This window comes from Lissotriton vulgaris, chromosome 8 (genome assembly GCF_964263255.1).
Source record: "Lissotriton vulgaris chromosome 8, aLisVul1.2, whole genome shotgun sequence".
NCBI classification, from domain to species: domain Eukaryota; kingdom Metazoa; phylum Chordata; class Amphibia; order Caudata; family Salamandridae; genus Lissotriton; species Lissotriton vulgaris.
The window spans coordinates 1,326,823,756-1,326,836,678 of NC_141696.1; positions in this window are offsets into that span (position 1 = coordinate 1,326,823,756).

Consider the following 12,923-nt stretch of genomic DNA (forward strand, 5'->3'; position numbering starts at 1 on the left):
AGGGTTGTGGTGATTAAGTTGTCAGATGTCCTCTAGGATAGTTGGTTGTCCGAAGTTATGTCAGCTTGTTCTTCTGGAAATGTACATAAAAGAAAGGAAGGATTAATTACTATTTTAAGAAGCCCTTTGCATTCTTTCTGTCTCTTTCCTAAAACTTACTTGGTATTAGCCTTTGCTTCTTTGTCTCGGGGTTTCTGTTCCTCTTTGTTAATTGAGCTAAAAAATAAGCTTTAAACAAAGACACACCAAATCCTAGGTATCTTTCTTAAATCCCACGTTTCTTAAACAAAATCTAAAAATTCCTTGTAAATCTCTTCACAATTTAACAAACATAAGTTCCTTGTAATTCACTTCACAATTTAGCAAACATAAAGTTCTTTGTAATTCTCAATGATCTGACAAATAGCTCTCAAAATTCTGTTAGGCCTTGAATGTCCGAAGTCTCTTCTTCGTGAAGGCTTTCACAAAGTAAATGTTCCAAAAATTAACCTTTCTTGCGAAGGGCGCCTTAAATGTAGCAAAAGTACTTAGCTTTCAGAGTAGTCCTTAAGACTTCAATCTCCAGGAAATGAGAAGCACCGCCGTGGAGTCCTGCCAGGATAGAATTCTCCTTCAGGTGAGTTCCTCCTACTGACGCGACCTTCTCCGAGGGAAACCTGAAGGCAAAGCGCCTTCCAGAAGGCTGGGTGCGGTTTAAATACCTGGCCGCACCCAGCCGCTCCCAGTCACGTTCTGCTAACGTGCGCGGGGACGCTTGAATGCAGTCCCAGTTCTAGCGCGCACCAAAAGGCAGCGTGTAGGGATGCGGGGAGAAATCAGAAAGACCTTCGCGAGGGCGTTGTCTTTCACGGAGCCACAAGCGGAGCCTACTAAGCACATTAATTGAGCTCCAGAACTTCGACAAGCATATAAAACAATACCACAGTGTACTAGCAAAAAAGGGGCATATGCAAAGTCAGTAGCAAAACCTTAAGAAGGTGACCAACATGTAATAAGGCAGATATAAATGTAAGCACCCAATCACACTGACAAGAAGCGTGCGTGGAGCACGGGACAGGGGTGGGTTTTTATAAGGGGGATTTCAGCACATGTCTTAGGATGTGTGTGTTAGGGGTAAGTGGAATCATGACAGTACTCCCTCCTCAAGATCCCCCCCAGAACGGTTGAAATGGGCTTTGGTTTCTCAGGATGCCTTAGATGGAAAAGTCGGATTAATCTAGGGGAGTTTTTTAGATGGTCTAAAGGTTCCCAAGACCTTTCCTCTGGGCCATAACCTTTCCAATCTATGAGGTAAAACAGTTTTCCTCAAACTCTTTTGGAATCTAGGATAGTTTTTACCTCGAATTCCGGGTGATCATCAATCATGATGGGGGATGGGGATTTGGAGATGCGGGTCTGGGGATGAAATGGCTTAACCAGGGAGACATGGAAGACAGGGTGTATCAAATATTTATTAGGGAGACTCAGCCTTACACAAACCGGGTTAATTATCTTCTCAATAGGAAAGGGACCAATGAATTTTGGATTGAATTTCCGATTTCCTCTGAGTTTCAGATTTTTTGTACTCAACCATACTTTTTCACCTACTTGGTATTGCGGTTGTTCAGATCGATGTCTGTCCTTGGTCTCTTTCTGGGATCCTTTCGCCTTTGCCAAGTTGAATTTGGCCTCTTCTTGGATAAAAAACACTTTGGATACATAGTCAGAAATTGCAGGTACTGAATCAGAGCTTAAAGAATTTTCAGGAATGCTTTTGGGATGGAATCCGAAATTGCAAAAGAACGGAGACATTTTGATAGATGAATGTTCTGAGTTATTATAAGCGAACTCTAGGGGGCTCAAAAGGTCAGACCATTCATCAGGAACATTGGGTAACATACATCGGAGATATTGCTCGATTGTCTGATTAGTTCTCTCAGTTAAACCATCTGTTTGGGGGTGGTAACTAGAAGACAAACGAACGTCCATTTGTAACAATGTACCCAACTTTTGCCAAACCTTAGAAACAAATTGGGAGCCTCTGTCCGAAATGACCACAGATGGGATTCCGTGTAATCTGATCACGTGTGACATAATTAGATGAGCCAGCTCTAAGGCTGTGGGAAGTTTCTTTAAGGGAACGAAATGGGCCATTCTTGTGAACTGATCCACTACAGTTAAAATTGTATTAAATCCCTTCTTGGTTTCAGGTAGTTCAACTATGAAGTCTAGCGATATAGTATGCCAGGGTTGAGGTGGGATAGGTAGAGGCATTAACAAACCACTAGGAGCTTGATGAGAAGTCTTATGTTGAATGCAAACACTGCAAGTTTCTACAAACCACTGAATGTCTTTGAACATCAAAGGCCACCAAAAGGTTCGTCTTATTAGTTCCATGGTCTTCAAGATGCTAGGATGGCCAGATAACATTGTATCGTGGTGAAGCTGAATTATGGATTTTTGTATCTTTTCAGTAGGAACGTAAATTAAACCATGTACCATCATCAAATCATCTTTCTCCAGGAGGTAAGGATGATCTCTTTTCAACATCTCAACATCCGTATCTTTCAAGGCCTCCTTAATATCATTAATAATGTTACTAGTGGTTAAACTTCCCTGAAAACAAGAAGTCGGGATTACAGGATGGATAACTTCAGGTTTTTCTGGGTCTTTATCACCTATCCTAGACAAAGCGTCCGCTTTCAAGTTCTCTTTTCCAGGGCGATAAGTTATCACAAAGGTATAGTCATTGAAGAACATAGACCAACGTAACTGTCTAGCAGTCAAAGCCTTCACAGATCTTAGCGCTTGAAGATTACGGTGATCAGTGTAAATTGTTACAGGATGACGAGCCCCTAACAGGTAGTGGCGCCATTCTTCAAAAACCGCCTTAATTGCTAATAATTCCTTATCAGCTATGGCATAGTTCTGTTCAGCTTCAGACATCTTCCTGGAAAAGTAAGCTATGGGGTGCATTTGGCCAGTATCGGAATTTCGTTGTGAAAGAATTCCTCCCAAAGCATATTGAGATGCATCTGCTTCTACAATAAACGGTTGATTGGGATCTGGATGACACAAGATTGGGGCCATAGTAAATCTTTTCTTTAAAATTTGGAAGGCTTCTTCAGCATCAGCGTTCCACAAGAATTTCACTCCTTTTCTCAGCAACTTGGTTATGGGTGTAATTATTTGAGAAAAGTTCTGAATGAATCTACGGTAAAAGTTTGCAAAGCCTAGGAAGCTTTGGATCTGCTTCACAGAAGTTGGACTGGGCCAGGTTGTTACCGCTTCAACCTTTTTGGGATCCATTTCAATGCCTTCGGGACTGATTATATAACCCAGAAAGTCCACCTTGGAGGCATGAAACAGACTTTTTTCCAGTTTTACATAAAGAGAATTGGAGAGTAGTCTTTGAAGAATGGCGCGGACCTGTTGTACATGTTCTTCCTCAGTGTCTGAGTAGATGAGAATGTCATCAATATACACCACGCAACAGATGTCAATAAATTCATGCAACACTTCGTTTATAAAAAACTGGAAGGCGGCAGGAGCGTTACACAGTCCAAAAGGCATGACTTGGTATTCAAAGAGGCCGAACTTAGTGCGGAAAGCCGTTTTCCATTCGTCTCCTTTTCTTACCCTGACTAAATGGTAAGCTCCTCGCAAGTCCAGTTTTGTATAAATCTTAGCTTTCTTAATTTGATCCAAAAGTGTTGGGATCAAGGGTAAGGGGTACCTGTTCTTGATGGTGACGTTGTTTAACTGCCTATAATCTATGCACGTGCGCAATTCCCCTCCCTTCTTTGGAATGAAAAAAAGAGCTGAAGATACTGGAGATTTAGAGTGCCTAATGAACCCATTTGCAAGATACTCATCAAGGTATGCTCTCAGGTGAACGTTTTCTGCTTCCGTAAGAGCATAAATGCGACTGCAGGGTAAGGTTGCTCCAGGGACGAGATCTATTCTACAGTCGAAATCTCTATGTGGAGGTAGAGTATTGGCCTTTTTTTTGTCAAACACATCAGATAAGTCGCTATAAACCGATGGAACCCCTTCCAAAAGTAGGACATTAGGTGATTCAATTCCGAAATCAAAACCTTGAACTATGTCCTGGGACCTATTGATTAGGAAGCACTGCTCAGTACAAAAGGTGGACTTAAAGGTAATTAACCTGGTTACCCAATCTATGATTGGGTTATGTTTTATTAACCAAGGTATTCCTAAAATCATCTTGAATTGAGGGGCATCAATTATGTCAAATTGTATTCTTTCTCGATGAATGGGAGAACAATCCATTTCTAAAAGTTCGGTTTGTCTGTTTACCAGCCCAGAAGTTAACTCCTTGCCATCAACTGCTCTAACTGTTTCTGGATGATCTTTTAACACAGACTGAAAGCCCAACTGTAAGAAAAATTTGGAATCAATAAAATTACCTGTAGCCCCAGAATCTATAATGGCTTCCACTTTTCTTGTGTTAGATTTAGGAAGCAAATCTCGGAGTTCTACCAAGATTGAAAAGTGTCTGAAACCTGCAGGGGGAAGAGTCGAGGCCAAACTAGAAAGACCACCCGATAAACTGACCTCTCCCTTTACCGAGTGTACTAGTTTTCCGACTTTTCCTGTGTGATGGCTACATCGGAAGTCTTGGTTTTAAACTTGTTAGGTCGGGTAGGACATTCTTTTACAAAGTGTCCTGTCTTTCCGCAATATAAACACTGGTTTAAACGTCGTCTTTTATCTTTCTCCTCCTTAGTTAAGGGTCCACGGATAGAACCAATTTGCATGGGTTCGACGGAATCAGATTTTGGACCTGATTCTCGATTCGGAGTTGACCTTTCCTTAAAGAAAACTACTTTATGCTCAGTTTTGCCTCTTTCTCCCTTTCGTTCGGAAATACGATGATTAAGTTTTACCACTAAGTCTATGAACTCACTTATGTCTTCTGGGGGTTCAAGAATCTGAGTAATCATGTCCTTTAATTCCTCTCTTAGACCTCTGTAAAAGATAGAAACTCTCTTGTCGTATGGCCAGTCAGCCTCTAAAACCAGACGGTTGAAGGTGGATATGTAATGTATCAGATCCGAAGATCCCTGCTTTAAACTAAGAAGCTCATTGTCTGCAGATTGAACGAAAAGATGTTTTGCAAACATTTTCTTTAAAGCCCTCTCGAAATCTTTAAAATTATACAAAATTCGGTCGTCCTTTTCTACTAATGGAACTGACCAAAGAGCAGCATCTCCACCCATATAAGATAACATAAAAGCTACTCTAGAAGAATCGTCTGGGAAGGCTGTAGTCTTGGCTATAAAATGTAGGTGACATTGCTGTAAAAATACAGAAAACTTATTACAATCCCCATAAAATCTTTCTGGTGGGGCTAAAGGAGTGGGGAACGGAGTTACCACTTGGATCTGAGTTTTGGTATCTGTACTGGATGAGGGACTCAGAAAAGTAGTTGGTTTTTGCGGAATAGAGTCTTGAAGAGAGGATAAATCTCTACGTAAGGCTGCATTATCCTGCCTAATAGCTTCTAAAACTGCTGCCAAATCCTGCATATTAACTTGATCCATTGCGTCCGGGCGAAATTATCTACGTGGGCTTTGCCTTCTGTCAAAGCTAACCACGTCGTCCCTTACCTTGTCTTGCCTGAAGTTCTCTTGGAAGACGTGGATGATTTCGCAGGGACGCAAGGGGCTAACTTCCCAAATCACTAACTAAAACTTACTGAGTTAAATATTAACAGCAAGAATTAAAACTAGGAATTAGGGAGGAGGGCCGGTACTGGGCGTTGAAGAGAAGACTTTGGTTCTTGCTGTCGACCTGCGAAGCAACAAGCACCAAGATTTTAGTATTCAGATTTAGGAATCTGCTTTCCTAACCTCCCTAGCCCCCTTCGCCACAATCTCTAACTAAACAGAACTCCAATAACCTAGTTAAGCTGTTCGAAGATCCCCCTACCTGCAATCAGCAAGTTGAAGGCCCTCGCCCAGTATGTCTTTGTAGGGATGTAGGGTTGTGGTGATTAAGTTGTCAGATGTCCTCTAGGATAGTTGGTTGTCCGAAGTTATGTCAGCTTGTTCTTCTGGAAATGTACATAAAAGAAAGGAAGGATTAATTACTATTTTAAGAAGCCCTTTGCATTCTTTCTGTCTCTTTCCTAAAACTTACTTGGTATTAGCCTTTGCTTCTTTGTCTCGGGGTTTCTGTTCCTCTTTGTTAATTGAGCTAAAAAATAAGCTTTAAACAAAGACACACCAAATCCTAGGTATCTTTCTTAAATCCCACGTTTCTTAAACAAAATCTAAAAATTCCTTGTAAATCTCTTCACAATTTAACAAACATAAGTTCCTTGTAATTCACTTCACAATTTAGCAAACATAAAGTTCTTTGTAATTCTCAATGATCTGACAAATAGCTCTCAAAATTCTGTTAGGCCTTGAATGTCCGAAGTCTCTTCTTCGTGAAGGCTTTCACAAAGTAAATGTTCCAAAAATTAACCTTTCTTGCGAAGGGCGCCTTAAATGTAGCAAAAGTACTTAGCTTTCAGAGTAGTCCTTAAGACTTCAATCTCCAGGAAATGAGAAGCACCGCCGTGGAGTCCTGCCAGGATAGAATTCTCCTTCAGGTGAGTTCCTCCTACTGACGCGACCTTCTCCGAGGGAAACCTGAAGGCAAAGCACCTTCCAGAAGGCTGGGTGCGGTTTAAATACCTGGCCGCACCCAGCCGCTCCCAGTCACGTTCTGCTAACGTGCGCGGGGACGCTTGAATGCAGTCCCAGTTCTAGCGCGCACCAAAAGGCAGCGTGTAGGGATGCGGGGAGAAATCAGAAAGACCTTCGCGAGGGCGTTGTCTTTCACGGAGCCACAAGCGGAGCCTACTAAGCACATTAATTGAGCTCCAGAACTTCGACAAGCATATAAAACAATACCACAGTGTACTAGCAAAAAAGGGGCATATGCAAAGTCAGTAGCAAAACCTTAAGAAGGTGACCAACATGTAATAAGGCAGATATAAATGTAAGCACCCAATCACACTGACAAGAAGCGTGCGTGGAGCACGGGACAGGGGTGGGTTTTTATAAGGGGGATTTCAGCACATGTCTTAGGATGTGTGTGTTAGGGGTAAGTGGAATCATGACAGTGTTATAGTTAGCTGAACTAACTATAACGGGGGAATTTCAAAGGTTTTGTACGAGTAAAATGACCAGCTAACTATATCTGGTGTGAAACCTATGGTTTTTTCAGTGAATGTCAAAGGTTTTTAAAATGCTAATTCCTAACTATAACGTGTGTAAAACCTATGGTTTTTTTCAGTGAATTTGCAAGGTTTTTAAATTCTTATTCCTAACTATAACGTGGCTGAAACCTATGGTTTTTTCAGTGAATTTCAATGGTTTTGTAAATGATCATTTTTAAATGTAATAATTGTTATATTTTTTATACTGATTTACAACATTATTATAAATTATATATTTTTAGATATATTATTTTTTAAATTACATTACATATTTTTAATATAAATTGAAAAAAAATGTACACCTCTCTGCAACGCAGACCCCTGGTGTGTTTGCAGAGGGGGAACTGATTCCCCTTGCATACTGGGGGTCCCTGGGGGGCAACCAGCCCCCCAGGAACCTCCAGTATGCGCCAGGGGGCTGCATTGCAGAAAGGTGTAATGAGGCCACACCCTTTTTACACCTCTCTGCAACACAGCCCCCAGGCGTGTTTGCAGAGGGGGAACTAATTCCCCTTGCATACTACGGGTCCCGGGGGGCCAACCAGCACACCTGGAACCTCAAGTATGCACCAGGGGGCTGCATTGCAGAGAGGTGTAATGAGGCCACACCCTTTTTTACATCTCTCTGCAACGCATCCCCCGGGCGTGTTTGCAGAGGGGGAACTAATTCCCCTTGCATACTGGGGTTCCCTGGGGGCCCACTAGCCCACCTGGAACCTCCAGTATGCACCAGGGGGCTGCATTGCAGAGAGGTGTAATGAGGCCACACCCTTTTTTACACCTCTCTGCAATTCAGCCACGTGGCGCGTTTGCTGAGGGGGAACTAATTCCCCTTGCATATTGGGGGTACCCGTGGGCCAACTAGCCCACCTGGAACCTCCAGTATGCGCCAGTTGGCTGCATTGCAGAGAGGTGTAATGAGGCCACACCCTTTTTACACCTCTCTGCAACGCAGCTCACGGGCGTGTTTGCAGAGGGGGAACTAATTCTCCTTTCATACTGGGGGTCCCTGGGGGTCAACTAGCCCACCTGGAACCTTCAGTATGCGCCAGGGGGCTGCATTGCAGAGATGTGTAATGAGGCCACACCCTTTTTTACACCTCTCCGCCACGCAGCCCCCGGGCACGTTTGCAGAGGGGGAACTAATTCCCCTTGCATACTAAGGGTCCCTGGGGGCCAACTAGCCCACCTTGAACCTCCAGTGTGCACCAGGGGGCTGCCATGCACAGAGGTGTAATGAGGCAATGCCTCTTTTTACACCTCTCTGCAACGCAGCCCACTGGCGCGTTTGCAGAGGGGGAACTGATTCCCCTTGCATACTGGGGGTTCCTGGGGGCCAACTAGCCCACCAGGACCCTCCAGTATGTGCCAGGGGGCTGCGTTGCTTTGCCACGGGGGCGGCAGTCCCTGGGGCAGTGTGGGGGGGATTGGCACCCCCAAACTTCTTTATCACTATGCCCCCTCGATTTGGTCCCCCCGGGGGGGTAATTTGAAAAAAAATATACCGGGTTTAAAAAAAAAAAAAATTGGGCCTTGGGGGGTCCTTGTGGGACCACCTGGGCAGGCCTAGGGGGTCAGGGTGTTTCTACCCTGCCCCCTTTTTGTGTTCTACACGTTTGTTTTTCTGCTTTCTTGTGCCTCGGTCTACTGAGCACAAGATGGCTTCCAACACTTCCTGGTTTGGAGTGTTGACAGCCAATGAGCATGCCGCTTTCTCGGAAAGGTACGCGCACGGTACGCGTACCATACGCTTACATACGCGGACCCGTGCACGCATGGTACACGCACCCCGTGATTTTCCCCCCAAAATCTTTTTGGGGGGGCCATGGGGGTCCTTGTGGGACCCCCTGAGCAGGCCTAGGGGGTCAGAGTGCTTCTACCCTGCCCCCTTTTTGAGTTCTACACGTTTGTTTTTCTGCTTTCTTGTGCCTCAGTCTACCGAGGCACAAGATGGCTGCCAATAATTTCTGTTTTGGAGTGTTGACAGACATTGGCAGCCAATCAGCATGCCCCTTGCGCACACGAAGGTCCGCGCACGTACGCGTACGTACGTGCATGGTACGCGGACCTGTGCGCGCACATACGCGGACCCATGCACGTACGGTGCGCGATTGTAGATATATAATTTTTTTTTCTTTTGATTTTCTCAGGAACTCCAGGAGGGATTTACACCATTTAAGCAAAAGGGCGATCTGTAAACTGAACTCTACCTCTCTGCCAAATTTGGTGTAATTCCGTTCAGCCGTTCGGGCTGTAGCCGTGTCTAATCGTCCAATGGAAAATAACATGGGGAAAACACGTTTTGGGATCCCCCTTTTTTCTCAGCCCCCACTTGACGAATCCCCCCAAAACTTTCAGGGAAGAAGCGGAGCGGGCCATCTTCTTTGAGAAAATCGCAAAGATTCATCAACCGGCGCCAAAGTTATTCCCAATAGAATGTTGCGGATTTCCTATGGAAACTAGGTCCTAACTATAACTACCTACTGTCGACCGCCAGTAGGATATATATATATATATATATATATATATATATATATATATATATATATATATATATATATATATATATATATATATATATATTAAATAAAACATAAAAATGAGAACAGTTCAATAATATAAATATATTCATTCATTTAGACAATAAATAAATTATTGAAAATTTAAAACCCCCAAAACCACATTTACTAAAAATACTATAGGAGTTGGGAAAGTGTTGGACTTTGGAAGGGCAGAAAACAAGGGAAAACGAGTCTAACAGAGGGCAGAAGGGCACAAAAAAACGAGTCTAACAGGGGGCAGAATGAATCCCGCCCTGCGTGTTTGTCCACGAAGATGACACCTTTTTGTGCAATACCTCTATTCAACTGGAGTACTTTCTACTGTCTAATCAGTAAGTGCTCCCTCGTGGCTAAATGTATAGGGGCAGATTTACAATAACTGGTGCATCCCAGGGATGCGCCAGTTATTGTGCGCCGCAGCTCTGCCACCCATGGTGTGCCGAATTTACAATGCGGCGCACCATGTGGCAAAAACAGCACAGATGCGTAAAAGCAGCGCATTGCTGGAGCTGTGTCGCGCTTGCGACGCAGGTCCAGCAATGCTCTGGGGGCCCTATCTCCCCAATGCTGCATCAAGCCTTGCGTCTGCTTCAAGCAGGCGCAGGGTTTTGACGCAGCATTGGCCTAAAAGTGACTGAGTGAAATCTTGTCGATTTTACTCAGCCACGTTTAGGAGGCGTTCCTGCGCAGGAACGCCCTTCCCTGCGCCAGACCGCCTCATGATGGCGCAGGGCTTTACAACGTGACGCATCTCCCAGAATCGTCACGTTGTTCATACCCAGCACCATGGCGCATCTTTTGTGCTGTCGCTGGTCACAAAAGGTCTCGGTAGAGGGTGGCAATGGTGAACCAGAGGGTGGCAGTGATGAACCAGAGGGTGACAGTGATGAACCAGAGGGTGGCAGGGGTGAACCACAGGGTGAGAGTGCTGAACCAGAGGGTGGCCATGCTGAACCAGAGGGTAGCAGGGGTGAACCAGAGGGTGGCAGTGAGAAACCAGATGGTGGCAGGGGTGAACAAGAGGGTGCTGTGATTAACCAGAGGGTGGCAGTGGTGAACCAGAGGGTGGCAGGGGAGAACCAGAGGGTGGCAGTGGTGAACCAGAGGGTGGCAGTGCTGAACCAGAGGGTGATAGTGGTTAACTAGAGGGTGGCAGCGCTGAACCAGAGGTGCTGTGATGAACCAGAGGGTGGCAGTCGTGAACCAGAGGGTGGCAGTGGTGAAGCAGAGGGTGACAGTGCTGAACCAGAGGGTGGCAGTGGTGAACCAGAGGGTGGCAGGGGTGAACCAGAGGGTGGCAGGGGTGAACCAGAGGGTGGCAGTGGTGAACCAGAGGATGGCAGTGATGAACCAGAGGGTGGCAGTGGTGAACCAGAGGGTGCTGTGCCCATGCACGACCGCATGGGTAACTTCGCCATGCAAGCGGCCCGCGAACATGCAAAAAGCCCCGCGAACACGCAAAAAACCGGCAAACACGCAAAAACCCAGCGAACACCAAAAAACAAAAAATCCGCAAATTCGCACGAATTCACGGATTTTGTGGATTGCAAATTCGATTTCGCGCGAATTCGAGGAACGCGAATTCACTAATTTCACCCATACTTAATGTTTATCACCAAGGGGGTGTGAGTGACATCAAGTAGACAACAAGAGTGAAGAAAGCTTCCCCCTCATGCAGGTTGGTTTTCTGCTTTCAGTCAAAGCAGGCAATCAATGTTGCATTGACAAACTCTCAGAAAGCTCTGTCAGCCAGGTCTGGAGGGCCTATATGAAATAGGAATAGTGGGTATAGAATTTTGTCATCAACTGTTGTTATGTCATAGCAGTGAATTACCAGATTAAGAATCTTGTGTAAATGATAGAGGCTTCCTATGGAAGCCATGCATAACAAAATTATAGTCACTTTCTGGGCTCTCTTTGTCATTTTAGCGACCCCTACATAAACTTTAGGTGACTTGTTTGTGCAATTCTATTTTTACAAATAGCTTGCATATTCATCAAGGCATGAAGACACAGTAACTTTTAGAATAATTTAAATATCCTGCTATAAAAGAAACACAACCAGTGTCATCACCAAAACTAATCTTCAAACTCAAGAAATGAATCCCCAAAGTTGGCGGCCCAGGTTAAAAATCTGCACTGCGTTGTATGACAGGGAGAGAGCAGGATAGAGCCACATTCATAGAGATATAGCACTATCCTCCCCACTCCATAGCGTCGGCACAGATTTGTGCTGCTGTGCGCCCAGCATATACCTTAGCCCATAGTGCCAATGTGTGTACCAGATTCTACCATAGATGTTGTACTTGAAGGGTACCCCCTAATGTACAAAATACTATGGCTAGACAAGTTTAACATCTTCTTTTCAGCTGCAGCGTTAATATTAGGCAGTAAACCCTGTCTACTTATATTAGAAGATAGGGTTTAGCGTCAAAACGCATGGGTGGTTGCATGGGAACACCCATGTGCCATCCATGTAAATTTCCATAGACGCCCAGTGATGCAAAGCAGTATTTCTCGCTTCTTTCAGTTACCTTTCCATACAAACCAATGCAAATACCAGTTCGCGTTAGTTTGTTAATCCCCAAAAAGGTTTAGCGTTGGTTTAGTTTTTAAAAAAGTAACGCTAACCCGATGCTAAACCTTTGTGAATCTTGGATGGCAGGTTGATAGTATTGTTCAAGTAGTCCATGTCATCATGGGGCAATAATTCCTGGTGTCAACACTGCAACCTCAAAGGAACATGGGAGACGATTTGAATGCATCAACTTTTATGCAGTCAATCATCGTGGTTTAGGGCTTCCCCCAGAATACTGAATGTACTCAATGGGTGGGGGTCTTTCGAGTTCAGAGCTGTGCGGAGCTCGGGTTTGGGCTTTCTCCAGAATGCTCATTGGGGCTCCCTAGGATTCAGATCTGGTAAGACCTATCGTTTAAGGTTACGTCCAAAATGCATAGTGGGAGGGGGTTCCTTAGGGTTCAGAGATACGAGGAGGGGAGGTGTTTGGGCTGAGGGCTACATCAAGATGCTCAGCTGGGGGTCCAGCCGTAAAACTGTCAACGGGCAGCCTGGCCAAAATTATGTCAGAGCCTAGCAACTGCAACCTGAGTGTGTAGGAGATAGCAGCAAGGTGGTCCATGTGGCT